The sequence below is a fragment of the Taudactylus pleione genome, unplaced genomic scaffold (assembly GCF_031769625.1).
Source record: "Taudactylus pleione unplaced genomic scaffold, aTauple2 ptg000535l, whole genome shotgun sequence".
Taxonomy (NCBI): domain Eukaryota; kingdom Metazoa; phylum Chordata; class Amphibia; order Anura; family Myobatrachidae; genus Taudactylus; species Taudactylus pleione.
The window spans coordinates 9,005,267-9,021,446 of record NW_028284937.1 but is presented as its reverse complement, the minus strand read 5'-3'; positions in this window follow the sequence as shown (position 1 = coordinate 9,021,446).

The following is a 16,180-nucleotide window of genomic DNA, read 5'->3' as shown; positions in this document are numbered from 1 at the left end:
GGTTACACTTGCTTGTAACGTTCAAAAAAAGGTCCAAAATTTCACTCTCAAAACATTTATTCACAACATAACTGAAAAATCAAAGTGGTCACTCACAAACAAAACACACAGTGATAATCACAAATACAACGCATACCAACAAAACCAAATAAAAAAACAACAAATCAAGAACTGGTTGACGAAGGACCATGCCAACATGATTCCACAAATATGGCGTTGCAATATGGGTTCCATAATATATCCCCAAAATGTCCACATACAGGTTTTTTAAGGGTAGCAGGAAGTAGTCATCGTTGGAGTGCCAAAGATTATGTGAAAAAACAGAAGATGGAGAAAATAAAAATAAATAATTAGATGTTCTCAAACATACCCTACCACATTAGGTATAAACACTGTTGTTTTGTCAATAATTACCTAAAAAATCTGGCCACCACATCATCGCGTATGGCCCCCCCCACATACTGACCTCCGACCAACCTCGGGGGGGCCATCCTCAGGTAAGGCATCCTCTGGCTGCATTGGGACACCACTCCTTATGTCGATGTTGTGAAATATCCCACACAGGACCACAATTTTCGAAACCATATCCGGCAAATACATGAGCTCGCCACCAGAGCGGTGGAGGCATCTGAATCGGCCTTTTAAAAGGCCGATACAGCACTCCACCACTTGCCTGGTGGCTGTAAGTGCGGAATTATACTCACTTTGTGGCCCTGGTGTGGGAGCCAAATAAGGAGTGAGCAGCCAGGGCGTGCAAGGGTAGCCACTGTCTCCTGTGAAAAAGAATAGACAACATCAGGATCACTCTGTATGAAGCTTAACATTGTTATGTACTAAAGGTCTCCACTTACCCAGAAGCCACGCATCACCAGCTTGTAGGTTGGTTAATTTGTGCCATATCCCTGATTGCCGGATGACGAAGGAGTTATGTGCACTTCCTGGTAATTTTGCATTCAGGGACAGGATCTGGAGGGAGGCATCACATACCACCATTACATTGAGGGAGTGATAGTGTTTCCGGTTTCTAAATATTGCCTCCAGCCGTGCTGGAGGCTGAAGTGGTATGTGAGTACCATCCACAACCCCTATGATGTGTGGGAAGCCAGCTATTTGGTAAAAATTGGCCTTGACGATACTAAGGGCACCCATATCCAAAGGCATTTGAATAAAATGATGGAGGTGCTTGAAAAGGGCCTCCATCACTGCCCTCAGGATCCGGGAAAAGGAGGATTGTGATATGCCCGCCACTATTCCCACCGTTGTTTGAAACGATCCTGAGGCACAGAAATGTAACACCGCCATAAATTGCGTAAGTGGTGGTATTGCTGTAGGACTGTCAATTTGCCGCTCAAGATCACTCTCTATCATTGAGAGAGTGTCTATGATGATTTTTGGAGGAAGACGGTAGCGTCTTAAAACCTCATCATCGGGCATTCCAAAAAGGGTGACACATGTTCGAAATATCTGGGGCCTTGCACGCCTACGATGCCTACGTCTGGGACGAGATTGAGGTTGGTCGGCTTCCGGGAGCATGGCCAGAACAATCCGACCCAGATCAACCTGAAATGGCAAGATTTGAATGTCAGGCTTTTTAACCCCCCCAAAAATTAAAAATTTCACTTAGCTTGAAGATACCATCCATTGATGCTTACATGCCGGGGTATTGTCATGATATGTGCAAACTGGAATTAATCACAACATAAATATACATCATTTTATGCTGGCCATTTCTGAATCCAAATTTTAAGCAAGACCAAACATAAAAGGGGAGAAACACACATTTGGGCAAAGAGCAAAATGACATTGCGCACACTACGCCAAATTGAGGCCAAATGTAAGCAACAAATGCTCCTGCGAAAACACAAACAATTTTACAGGATGAATAAGCATTTCACAAAGCGCTAATTAGTTCGCAAAGACAAGTCACAATTGAAAGTAATAAAAATGCGCTAATTAGTTCGCAAAGACAAGTCACAATTGAAAGTAATAAAAATGCGCTAATTAGTTCGCAAAGACAAGTCACAATTGAAAGTAATAAAAATGCGCTAATTAGTTTGCAAAGACAAGTCACAATTGAAAGTAAAAAAAATGCGCTAATTAGTTCGCAAAGACAAGTCACAATTGAAAGTAATAAAAATGCGCTAATTAGTTTGCAAAGACAAGTCACAATTGAAAGTAAAAAAAATGCGCTAATTAGTTCGCAAAGACAAGTCACAATTGAAAGTAATAAAAATGCGCTAATTAGTTCGCAAAGACAAGTCACAATTGAAAGTAATAAAAATGCGCTAATTAGTTCGCAAAGACAAGTCACAATTGAAAGTAATAAAAATGCGCTAATTAGTTCGCAAAGACAAGTCACAATTGAAAGTAATAAAAATGCGCTAATTAGTTCGCAAAGACAAGTCACAATTGAAAGTAATAAAAATGCGCTAATTAGTTCGCAAAGACAAGTCACAATTGAAAGTAATAAAAATGCGCTAATTAGTTCGCAAAGACAAGTTACAAAAACGCAGAGTAAATAAACAAAAAATAAACACAGATTTTTCGGATTTGGAAAAATAAAGGTTACATGTGTAAGGCCAACCAAAGTTGCGTAAAGACAAACAAGAACATTTCCAAAACAATTTAACAAATGAACTTACCAAGAGATAATATATAAGAATCCAGATCAAAAGGTCTTTGGGGCAGAGCCAAAATAAAACCTAAGAGAGATGAAATGACGGAAAAAAAAAATTAGAAAAATCTTAACCAGAATGAGAGACAAATTGACCCAAAGTTAGACTTCCCAAAACTTACCAAAACTGGAAACGAACAAAAAAATTACAACCGAAAAAAAAAGAACGGAAATCAAAAAACGAATATATCCAAAAAAACTACTTCCAAAAACGCAAACTCCTACACCAGCCAACAATCAACTCCAACCAACGTAACCTCCAACATTCAAAAAACGCCACCTCGAATCGAGACGCCCCAAGCCATAAATAGTGTTTCGTTTCCCGCACAAATTAAGGAGGGATCATAGGAACGCACAATCAATGATGCGGCCGCAAAATAAGGACGCATGTATACATACGTCACGAGACAAAAACAAAATTCTGGTGTATTTCTTGTTTGGAGCTCAGACATGGCTACAGACCAGGGAAACAATGGACAACAGTCTGGCGGTAAGTATTTCAGGCATTTTGACTCAATGATTAATTTGAAACATAATATTGTGCAAGTTGTGAAGTTGAGAATTCTCCAAATTTACCCAAATAGGTGAGGAGGATGACATGGAAGAGGCTGCTGGTCCCAGTATTACGGGCAAAGCTGCCAAAAAGAAAAGGCAGCCACAATTCACAAGAAAGGAGATGGAGGTTTTGATTCAGAAGTGTGTGGACATCCTGCCACAGGCAGACAGGAATATGAGTTCAAGCCAGAAGTGGAGAATGTGGGAAGAGGTAGCCGTTGAGGTCAATAGGGTGGGTGATTATGTCCGTCTAGCCCGGGATGTCAAACGGCGGTAAGTAAACACTTGACCACCCTAAAACCAAAATCAAATAAAAAATAATGGTTCTTTTTTCACCCACAGATGGCAAGACTTCAAATATCGCCTGAAACAAAAAATGGCGGACAGGGCTAGGCATGCAAGGGGGACAGGTGGAGGTCCCACCCCTGTGTCATTGGAGTTGACTGATTTAGAAGAGCTGGCACAGGGGTGTGTGCAGGCTGTGGAGGTGTTTGGCGTGTCAAACATGGATACGGACATGCCAGACTTTGCGGCTCCTCATGTTGTCCCAGGTAAATATTGTGATGTCACCAACTCTGAAATGTTATTGTGCCAATATGTAGATTCTAATGTGAGTCTTTTCTCATTTTTCCAACAGAGACACAGGCGGATGAGTCTGCTCCAGAGGGGAGCCTTGGCCGCAGAATTTCTGCAGGGGATGAACCAGTACATCTGGCTGAGGACCCTGCAGAAGCCAGTCCTGGGCAATCCCCCTCGCAGGCAGTGGCGTCACTAGGGGGGTGCGGGGGGTGCGGCCCGCATCGGGTGTCACCCTTCAAGAGGGTGACACCAAAAAGAGCAACACACACACATGCGGGCCGCACCCCATCCACAGACCCGTACGCTGCCCGCACACCCCCTGCCGACCCCAAATGGACTGGCCCTGCAGCCGCCGCTGCGGGTGAGTTAAGTCTCTCACTGCGGCGCGGCCGGCGTTCAGAGCCACACACAGGCACAGAGCATCTCTCTTTGCCTGTGTGTGGCTCTGGCCGCTGGCCGCTGGCCGCGGTGACGTCATCAGGCACGCGGCACGCCGGCTGAAGGGGAAATATACCTTTCCATTCTGGGAAGGAGAAGAAGGAGGTGTGTGCCCGCCACCCGGACAAGCCAGCCTGGACTTCATAAAGGAAGGTAAGTAGTACTGCACAGGGGTGGGGGCACAGCATAAGCAGCGTTACTGGGGCCACTGCATATTGGCACTACTGGGGATAGTGTATAGGGGGCACAGTATAAGGGTACTACTGGGGGCACAGCATAAGGGGCATTACTGTCTGGGGACACTGCATAAGGGGAGCTCCTGGGGTATTGTATAAGGGGTGCTACTGAGGGTACTATATAAGGGGCATTGCATAAGGGGCGCTACTGGGGTACTGTATAAGGGGCACTGCATAAGGGACGCTACTGAGGCCACTGTGTAAGGGCACTACTGGGGGCACAGTATATGGGGGTCTAATACAGGAGGCATTGCATGATGGGCTATAATATAGGGGGCATTGCATATTGGGCACAGCTGCAGGGTACATTGCATAAAGCGGCACTACTTAAGGGGGAACTGCTTAAATGGGCAGAGCTACAGGGGGCATTGCATAAGGGGCACTACTACTGGGGGCATTGTTTAAGGGGCACTACTATGGGCATTGTATATAAGGGTCACTAATGTGGGCATTATATAAAAAGGGCACTACTGTGGGCATTGTGTAAAAGGGGCACTACTGTGTGTCGTAACATAAATAAGGGACACTAATTTATGGTGCAATGTGAATAAGTGGTACTATGTGCGGTGTAATGTGAATAAGATTGTGCTACTGTGCGTTGTAATTTGAATTGGGGATAGTATTGTATGAACATGCCATTTTCTTTCGAGATCACGCCCCTTTTTTGCACCATATGCCTTAGGCGCATGCTGTCCTTTTATTGATAAATTGCTGAGGATGGGGCGGTCGTTCCACCACGTCTCTAGGACCACTTTAAGCACTGCTACCCAGAATACCGGGCGTGGCATCATTACGCCCGCTGGGTGCGCCCGGCATCCTGGGAGGAGCACAGTGTGAATGCTGGACAGGTAAGGGGGAAAAGTTTGCGGCGCTGCGCATCTTGGTCTCAATTTTTTTTTTTTGGGTGGAGGGGGGGGGGGGTGTCACCATGCATTACAGCACCAGGTGACACCAACCCTAGTGACGCCTCTGCTCGCAGGCAGTGTCCCTTCTCACAGAACTCAATTTTAAATCGGATTTCCATACAGAGATTCTGCAGAGGATGGACGCCAGTCTGGTACGGGTGGCTGAGGCCCTGGAGCAAAATGCTGCGGCCAACGTGACCATTGGTCAGGCCCTGGCGGAAAATACCAGGGCCAACATCCGCATCGCCAATGCCCTGGAGCAGCTCGTTCGCCAGCACATGGTGGAGCCGACCTCCCTTCCTGCCGGAACATCAGGATCCTCCACCTCTGGCACATCAGCCAATCCTCCAAATGTGCCTAGCCCTGTGCCTAGTCCAGAGGCCACAACATCTGCCTCTGGACAGGCCAGCCTGATGACATCCCGGACCCGGTCTGGCGCCCTCCCTCCCCCCGCCAAACGGCCGAAAAAACGGTGACAGCATTGGCTACTTTTCCCACACTCCTTCTGTGCTTGCCTCATATTCCTTTCTGGCCAAAACTTCCCTCTCCTTTCTTGTGAATTGTTTTTAATTTTTGCATTTACGTTTAACAACAATTTATTATTTGCACAATTAATAAATATTGTGGAATGAACACTGCCAAAAATGTTTGTGTTAAATATGTGCATTAATTTTTTGGGGGATACCAATAAATTTACATCAAATGTACGACTTTGTATTCTGACATTATTGTAAAAATGGGTTACATTTAATCTGGGCCCACAAGCCAACAACGTTCAACCTGAAAAATTACACACTGGAAAAAAAGGGCTCATTAAGGAACGTTACCTAAGGAGGAAAAATCACCTTGCAAACACAAAATGAGCCACCAAACCTAAACATGATGACATTATTGTTACAATAGTCCAAAAAGAACACATTGCGGCCAAAATACACCCCCACAAATGTACGCTAATTGATTGTGTAATCCAGACATTAGCAGCTATGATTTCCACCTGCGTTCGGTTTTGTGCTATCCAAAAAAACTGCTTTCCAAACACATACCAAGCCGGTTTTCAATCCAACACTAATTGATTTTCTGACAAGCCGTGATTAATCGATGCTACATCGTGGAGTGCCGGGACGGAGGAGAAGGCCATCGCCACTGTGGTCGAGCTATCCAGCCCATAAGCTGTGCTAGCATTTTGAAGGGAAAGAGGATCATCCAGTGACGTATGAGTTTGTACGAACACATTTGACGTTCGCATTTGTTAATGTATGTACGCCCCAAAAACGCCTCGCCACGCCTGCGTTTTTCCATCTCCTCCCCCGTCAACACCCAAAAACGCCCTGTTCTGTCAATCACATTTGACATGTCACTTCCTGTACGCTATTTGACGAACGAGACAAAAAAAGCTCGCAATCTGCCGTACGCACATGCGCAGTGTAACACCAACGCATGCGCGGTTAGTCAACATCGGAACGCAACGAGCGTACTGCTGTTAACGAGCGGCTCTGAATGAGGGCCTAAGTCCGTATTTCATGTATGCGGCTATTGGTGATATAAATGACATAACATAGCACTTTGGAAGAGATGATAGTGTAACAGTGTATGTATGAAGCCAGCCCCTCAGAACCCAGAACCTGTGTCCCGGTATTATGGTGTGACAGTGTGTGGCCCTGACGAAGTTCAAAACTAGGCAAAAATCTAATCCTGGTCAAACCATGCCAAATTTGATGGAGCTAGATACACTGTGGCAGTGCATAAAGGACAGACAGACAGACACATACACACACACACACAGACAGACACACACTTTCACGCTTATTGTCACGGCTTGGCGTGGGTTTGGACCTGGAGTGGAGCCGGATGCGGAATGGAGGCTTGCTTGCTGGAACTGATAGGCAGCCAGTCTTAACGGAGTATGACTCGTGAGGTGACGGGGTGCACAGTGAGCAAACTCAGCTATCGGGGTGCAGACTGAACACAGCGACCGGGGTCGGCCGGTCCACAGCAGATAGTAGGTACTGACGGCAAGCTGAGATGCAGGGCTGGGAGGTACTGAGGTATGAGGTGGTAAACACAGAGACACACTGGAACTGTGGTACTAGGGAGCAAGGGAGCACAGGAACTAGCTCACAGCTACGCTGTGATAGACGTTGCACTGGCAACCAAAGGACCTCTTGACAGTCCTTTAGTACCCTCAGGTAGTGTATGATTGGCTGCCAGCATTCCCTGGACAGCTGTGAACTGATTGGCTCCAACCTGACATCTGACCAGGATCTAAAATGGCCGCGCCCATCAGTCTCCAGCGCGGAAGCACTGTCAGTTTTCACCAGCACACAAGACTCTGCAGATGGGCCCCCTCAAGCTGTGGAGACCCCCTGTGCCCAGAGCCGCTCTCCAAGGCCCAGCACCACCGCCGGAGGGACCGCGCCAGAGCGCCCGACGTGGTAAGTGCCGCGATCCCGACATCGTGACAGCCCAGAGTGTGACACTTATTATATAGATTTTTATTAAACAGTAAAGTGTATGTTACTAGAATACATTACTTTATGCATGTATCCAGGGCCGGATTAAGGTCTGTGGAGGCCCATGGGCAACAAACTTGTGGGGGCCCTATATACCGCCATTTCTTGTCACCCTAGGAACATTTTTTTTCTTTATATTCACCATAATGCCCCCAGTAATAATCTTGCAATGTAGTAGTGTCCCTTATGCAATGTCCCCAGTAACAGTACCCCTTACGCAGTGCCCCCCGTAATGGTCCCCCCTATGCAGAGCCCCCTGTAGTAGTGCCCCTTATGCAGTGCCCACAGTAGTGGTCCCCCCCTATGCAGTGCCCCTTATATAGTGTCCCAGTAGTGGTCCTCCCTATACAGTGCCCCTTATATAGTGCCACCAGTAGTGGTCCCCCCTATACAGTGCACCTTATATAGTGCCCCCAGTAGTATTCCCCCCATGCATTGCCCCCAGTAGTAGTCCCCCCTATACAGTGCCCCCAGTAGTAGTCCCCCCTATTCAGTGCCCCCAGTAGTAGTCCCCCCTATGCAGTGCCTCCAGTAGTAGTCCCCCCTATGCAGTGCCTCCAGTAGTAGTCCCCCCTATGCAGTGCCCCCAGTAGTAGTCCCCCCTATGCAGTGCCTCCAGTAGTAGTCCCCCCTATGCAGTGCCTCCAGTAGTAGTCCCCCCTATGCAGTGCCCCCAGTAGTTGTCCCCCCCTATGCATTGCCTCCAGTAGTAGTCCCCCCTATGAATTGCCCCTAGTAGCGCTCCCCCATACAGTACCCACATGAAGCGTCCCCTTATACAGTGACCCCCTGTAGCGGCCCCTCTATACAGTGCCATTGCCTCTTACACACACACAAAGAATAAAAAAACTCCCCGCTCCTGACGCGACTTTTGCTATCCGCTCTCGGCCCGCTCTTCTCCTGCACCATGAGAGAGAGATGTAATGACATCTCTCCCATCACCAGCTGTGGGGGGAGCCGGAAGGCGGAGCTCATAAGTGAGCTCCCTCCGTTGCTGCAGCAGCCTATGAGAGTCTGTCTGACTCTCATCGGCTGCTATTACAAACACACAGCCGCCGCTATATAGTTTTACTGTGTTAGTGATTTTCTTTGTAGCATAGTGCCATTCTACAATTGCTGAGCGCTGGGAAATTTATATATTTTTCACTTTAGTTCAAGGTTAAAGTCCAACAAGTAAAAGCACCCACTAGGAAGTGCCCCACTGTCTGTGAGGAATGGGAAAGCCCCTTTAAGAAAGAGGCCCCCTTACAGTACCCCCACATGAGCAGGGGAAGCCTCTGAACAAGAATGGACCCCAGGAAGAAGTTTAAGTTGGCATATAATGTAATTAGGGGAGGACCTCATAGAGAATAGCCCCATTATAGTAAATCCCTATCCGCAGGGAAGAGATAGAGGAAGTGCTGCAGAAATAAGGCGATTTCAGCTGGAGACAATAAGTATCTGCGTGGAGTGAGAAAGTCACTGTAGCAGTAGAGAGACCCCTGCAGAGGATTTGAGAGGGTGTGCTGCTTGGTGCCACAGTGTAAGATGAGTGATCTCTTGTAAAGAGACACCCCGTGTGTGCAGGGCCGGCCCTAGCCCAAATTTTTTGGTAAGCGAGTATTTTTTGGGCGCCCCCCCCTATGCAGTGCCCCTTTTACAGTGCCCCCGGTAGTGGTCCGCCCAGTGCAGTGCCCCTTGTGCCCCCAGTAGTAAGCCCATTATATAGTGCCCCAGTAGTACTCCCCCCCCATGCAGTGCTCCCAGTAGTGGTACCCCCCTATGCAGTGCCCATTATATAGTGCCCCTAGTAATAGTCCCCCCTCTTGTAGTGCTCCCAGTAGCCCCCCCCCTTGTAGTGCTCCCAGTGGTCCCCCCCTTGTAGTGCTCCCAGTAGTCCCCCCCTTGTAGTGCTCCCAGTAGTCCCCCCTTGTAGTGCTCCCAGTAGCCCCCTCTTTTAGTGCTCCCAGTAGCCCCCTCCCTTGTAGTGCTCCCAGTAGTCCCCCCCTTGTAGTGCTCCCAGTAGCCCCCCTTGTAGTGCTCCCAGTAGCCCCCCCCTTGTAGTGCTCCCAGTATTCCCCCCCTTGTAGTGCTCCCAGTAGTCCCCCCCCATTGTAGTGCCCCCAGTATTCCCCCCCTTGTAGTGCTCCCAGTAGTCCCCCCCATTGTAGTGCCCCCAGTAGTAATCAACCTCCCCCCGCAGTAGTGCCCCCAGTAGTAATTAACCTCCCCCCGCAGTAGTGCCCCCAGTAGTAATTAACCTGCCCCCGCAGTAGAGACATAATAAAAAAAAAAAAAACTTACCTGACACCCGCTCCTGCCGCCGAGACCAGCTCCTCCGTCCGCCGCTTTGCATTATGGGAGTGACGTCACGTCATGACGTCACTCCCATTACCCACTGCGGGAGCCGGAAGATGTCCGGCTCTGGCAGTGGGGAGCAGCAGCCGATGAGAGTCTGTCTGACTCTCATCAGCTGCTAAAGCAAACACACAGCTGCCGGAGCCGGCGGCTGTGTGTTTGTGCTGTGTAGCGCTGACCGAACTCCGTCCGGTCAGCGCTACACATGCGGTGCAGCTGTGTCACAAAGACACAGTCTGCACTGCCGCATGGTACGCAGCTGAGGCGCCCTTCACTATGTGGCGCCTTACGCAGCTGCGTACCATGCGTAACGGGAGAACCGGCCCTGCATGTGTGAGAGGGTGAGTGTTTCTGTGTGATGTATAAGTCTAGATCCCTGTTCAATAGCTCTTGAGAAGTGTCCCATAGTGAGGGAGGGGCGTACTTGCCAACTCTCCCTCATTGTCAGGGAGTCTCCCTGAAATAGTACCAATCTCCCTATCTCCCTGTAGAGTCTAGTAATCTCCCTGACTGCACCTTACCCCCATTATGAAGTTGCTATAATAAAAAAACAGATATATATATATACAGTGCATCCGGAAAGTATTCACAGCGCTTCACTTTTTCCACATTTTGTTATGTTACAGCCATATTCCAAAATGGAATACATTAATTTTTGTCCTCAAAATTCTACACACAATACCCCATAATGACAACATGTAATAAGTTTTTTTGAGATGGACATAAGTATTCACAACCTTTGCTCAATACTTTGTTGATGCACCTTTGGCAGCAATTACAGCCTAAAGTCTTTATGAATATAATGCCACAAGCTTGGCACACCTATCTTTGGGCAGTTTCGCCCATTCCTCTTTGCAGCACCTCTCAAACTCCATCAGGTTGGATGGGTGTCACAATCCTGGCTAGTTTTTACCTTTTGTGACTTACCTCTGCCAGCTGCTCCATGGATCTGTGTTTGTAATTCTCCTGGGACATCTGCTCTGGCTGAATCATGCTGGCTGTGACATCTCTGTGTGTGCAGACTGCTCTCCTTCCCACACTGATTGATTAATCACCTGGACCCTGCTCTGTCTGTGAGCATTGCTAGTCTTAATTGGAATCACAGGTGTGGTCCTGATTCTCAAGGGCTGCAGAGATGATTACTCCCTCTGCATGTTGTGCCTTGCTCCACTCAGAATGCTACTGCCAGACCACCTGTCTGTATCCACCAATCGCTGCCAGACTCTAGGTATATAGATCCTCCTCTAATAGCACTCAGGGCTTGAACATCTTGTTACGTTCCGTGGTGTATTACTTGTGCTATAGCTGTACCTCTGTGTACCAGTATGTCCCAGGCTCCTGCTGGTTCCTAGACCAGTGCTATCCGTAAGCCTGCTGCGTTCAGCTATCCACGCTACCAGCCTCTCACCTACGGCTCCCAGGCCGCTCCAAGTAGCTTCCATGCTACCAGCTTCTCCACACGGCTCCCAGACCGCACCAAGTAGCTTCCACGCTACCATCTCTCACCCACGGTTCCCAGGCCGCACCAAGTAGCTTCCACTCTACCATCTCTCACCTACGGCTCCCAGGCCGCTCCAAGTAGCTTCTACCCTATCAGCTTCTCCACACGGCTCCCAGGCCGCTCCAAGTAGCTTCTACCCTATCAGCTTCTCAACACGGCTCCCAGGCCGCACCAAGTAGCTTCCACGCTACCATCTCTCACCTACGGCTCCCAGGCCACACCAAGTAGCTTCCACGCTACCATCTCTCACCTACGGCTCCCAGGCCGCTCCAAGTAGCTTCCACACTACCAGCTTCTCCACACAGCTCCCAGGCCGCACCAAGTAGCTTCCACGCTACCATCTCTCACCCACGGCTCCCAGGCCGCACCAAGTAGCTTCCACGCTACCAGCATCTACCCACGGCTATCCAGCCGCTCCACGTAGCCACCCAGCAACAAGCGTCTACCCACGGCTATCCAGCCGCTCCATGTAGCTACCCAGCTACCAGCATCTACCCACGGCTATCCAGCCGCTCCACGTAGCTACCCAGCTACCAGCGTCTACCCACGGCTATCCAGCTGCTCCACGTAGCTATCCAGATACCAGCGTCTACCCACGGCTATCCAGCCGCTCCACGTAGCCACCCAGCTACCAACGTCTACCCATGGCTTCCCAAGCCACAACAAGTAGCTTCCACGCTACCATCCATCTGCAAGCCCATCTACTAGTAACCCGACCAGCTCAGTCAGCCTTCCTGCCGGTCCCAGTCCGGTTCCTCCAAGTCCACTCACCTCACGGCTCATTAGCTGCACCAAGTAGCTTCCGTGCTACCATCCCTCTGCATGCTCATCTACTGGTACCCCGACCAGCTCAGTCAGCCTACCTGCCGGTCCCAGTCTGGTCCCTCCAAGTTCCTTCTGGTCTCATTCCAACATCTCAAGTTTCCAGTTCCAGTCACTCATCACCAAAGGCAGTTCTCACTGCTACCCACTTCTTATAATAAAAGAGCTATTCATGTTAACCATGGTTCCAGTCGAGCCGGCCTCCAGTGATTCCAGATCACCTGATACAGGTAACTCACTAGCACCAACTGTGACAATGCGAAAGCGTCAGTGCACAGCCATTTTCAGATCTCTCCAGAGATGTTCAATCGGATTCAAGACTCAGCTCTGGCTGGGCCACTCAAGGACATTCACAGAGTGGTCCTGAAGCCACTCCTGTGATATCTTGGCTGTGTGCTTAGGGTCGTTGTCCTGCTGAAAGATAAACCATCGCCCCAGCCTGAGGTCAAGAGCGCTCTGGAGCAGGTTTTCATCCAGGATGTCTCTGTACATTGCTGCATTCATCTTTCCCTCTATCCTGACTAGTCTCCCAGTTCTTGCTGCTGAAGAACATCCCCACAGCATGATGCTACCACCACCATGCTTCACTGTAGGGATGGTATTGGCTAGGTGATGAGCAGTGCCTGGTTTCCTCCAAACATAACCCCTGGCATTGACGCCAAAGAGTTCAATCTTTGTCTAATCAGACCAGAGAATTTTGTTTCTCATGGTCTGAGAGTCCTTCAGGTGCATTTTGGCATACTCCAGGCGATTCAGTAGGCTGGTCCTTCCCAGCAGCAGCTGACAGTTCTCCAGGATCCGAACCATGGCAGATCATTCCCAGCGGTGACGGGTCCTTGGGTGAGCAGCCGCTGCACAGATGGGGTCCCGTCCCGGAGCAAAATACTTTTTACATCCTCATAACCAGATCAGCAGCCCCCACCCCATCCTCCCAGAGAACCATTATTTTAAGCCTGGTTGCCTAGACAGAGTGGAGGGGCCCAAACGGAGGCACACGGACCCCCTGCTCTCTTAAAATGCGTCATGCATTTTCTGAAAAGTATCAGTGTGTTTTCATCAACAAATAGATCTTACTAACTGCTTTGGGGCTCGTTTACATTTGGATGTGGGTTAGTTTATTGCACGCCTCTCAGATGTAGCAGTACACGCGGTAAGCAGTCGGGATGCCGACAGTCTAAATGCCGACCGTCTGCATCCTGACTGTCTAATCCCGGCAAGTGTCTAATGACAGGCGTCAAAATCCCGATACCTGTCATTAGAACTACACCGGGAGCCCGACACCCGGCTTACCGATCGAAAGTAAGCCAAGTGCGGACAGCCGCGCGGGGGAGGGTGTGTGTGACGGTTAGGTTATAGGCCCCCGAGGGGGACTTAGGGATAGGCACCCCCCCCGGAAGGTTAGGGTTAGGCTAGGGGAAGGAGGGGTTAGGGTTAGGTACCCCTGGGGGAGGTTACGGTTAGGCACCCCCCGGGAGACTTAGGGTTAGGCTGCGGGGAAGGGGGGATTAGGTTTAGGCACTTAGAAGGGGGTTAGGTTTAGGCACTTAGAAGGGGGTTAGGGTTAGGCACTCCTAAAGGAGGGTTAGGGTTAGGGGGGAGGTTAGGTTAGTAAATAGAGAAAAATACTCACTTGTCAGGAGCTTCACTGCTGGGCTTCCGCTGTCGGGATTTGAACCACTGGCCATGCGGCCGGCGGTAAATCATACTGATTCTGTACACGCCCACTTTACCGCCATGCCCATAGGTTTTGCTTTCACAATATCCCTGAAATGATTTTTCAAAGGTGGGCAAGTATGGGGAGGGGGCATTACAAGAATGCAGCGTGGCTAGAGAAGAGTCCCTTTAAAGAAGTCCTGAGTAACCCTTTGCTTAAGTAGAAGAGCCCAGCAGTGGAAGGGTTAAAGGCCTGCATAAACTTGCAAGCTTGTCATATGACAGGTCCCTGCATAGTGGAATGTGTACTAGTGGTAGAGTTTCTGTATATAGAAGACGATTGTATGCCTGAAGGTGTAGGCAGGGTGACGGAAGTAGAGAGGGTCCCTCTTCGAACCTGAAGTCCCCTGTATGCTGTATGAAGTATTTTTAGGACTGACATGCTGTGGAACCACTGTGCCCAGTAACAACGGGTATGCGCTGCCATTTTACTACTGTATCATATGCGTAAGACTGTGCTGGAGGGGTCTGTTTGAAGTGGAAAGTGCAACTAATCTTCTGTCACCGTTAAGCTTATACTGTAAATACAGCAATTACCATCTGCCTGAAGTATTGCACTGGAGGAAGTTGGCGAAGTAGAGCTTGTAACTATTACGCTTATTGTGCTGGAGGATATGGAGGAGTGTCAATAAAGTTTTCTTTTTCTTTCATCACGAGATGGCCTGGTGGCCAAAATTTGTGTATTTCACTGCACCTGTGTCCCCTTCATCAGGTACTTATTGCTAAGCACCTGTGTATTCGGGGGCCCTTCTGGACGTAGATGCCATACCCATGCCATAGCCGTAGCAGAGCAGAGACACTGAAAGGGGGTGAGCCACATTACACTGCCCAGCCGGATATGTGCCAGCACCCATTACCAAGGAGGCTGCTCTCTCTCTCTGTTATATTGTAGTCTGTAGGCTACAATGGTTACTGCCAATGGCTGCTCCAGAGGTGGGACTACAGCACAGTCCAAAATTCAAATAGGGGAGCCACACCACTGCCACCCCAAACACTGCCAAACATCGCCGGCTGGGACTCACTGGCAGTTGGTATGACTCCTCTATTTTGAATTTAGGACTGTGCTCAGCCCCACCTCTGGAGCCGCCACTGGCTACAACCATGAAAAGCTGGCATTAGCTATCGAGAGACAAGCTCCTGAAAAAATTACGCTCATCGGAGCTTGATCAATTTGGCCAAATTGCAGTCCCAATGGACTTCTATGGGAATACAGTTCTGATTGATAATATCTTCTCCGATGCCCTTTAATACATTCGGGGGAAACTTAATTAATGTGTTCTTTAACCAAGAATAGAAGATTGCTGAGGTGGGAGACACTGCTGCACGTCGTTAGTGCTCAGGAGAATACTGATCAATTCCAGTAGTACAATCATAAGTATTGCTGCAGTGTTAGCTGTAACAATACTGAACAGTAAATACCACTGGTGATTTTTATTGATAATTAGACCCATTAAAAAATAAATATTTGTTTACATTAAGCTACTGTTACCAAAAGAAATTCCTGTCTGCTGCGTGGTCAGGAAAATATGAAATACTTCCAGTCAGGCAGAGAGTAAGTAATACACCAGATAGCCACAGTCTATTATATGTAACTTTTGGTTGGGTATGAAATTCCAGCTGTCGGGATGCTGCTGGCCAGAATACCGACTGCGGCATCATGACAGCCAGAATCCCAACACCCATAGGAAGGAATGGTAAGTACTTTTCTAACCCCTACCCTAACCCACCCTCCCTGGTGCCTAACCCTAACCTCCCCACCTAGTGCCTAAACCTAACCTCCCCCTCCCTGCACCCTAAACCTAACACCCCATCCCCGGTGCCTAAACCTAACCGCCCCCCCTAGTGCCTAAACCTAACCTCCCCGCACCCTAAACCTAACACCCCATCCCCGGTGCCTAAACCGAACCTCC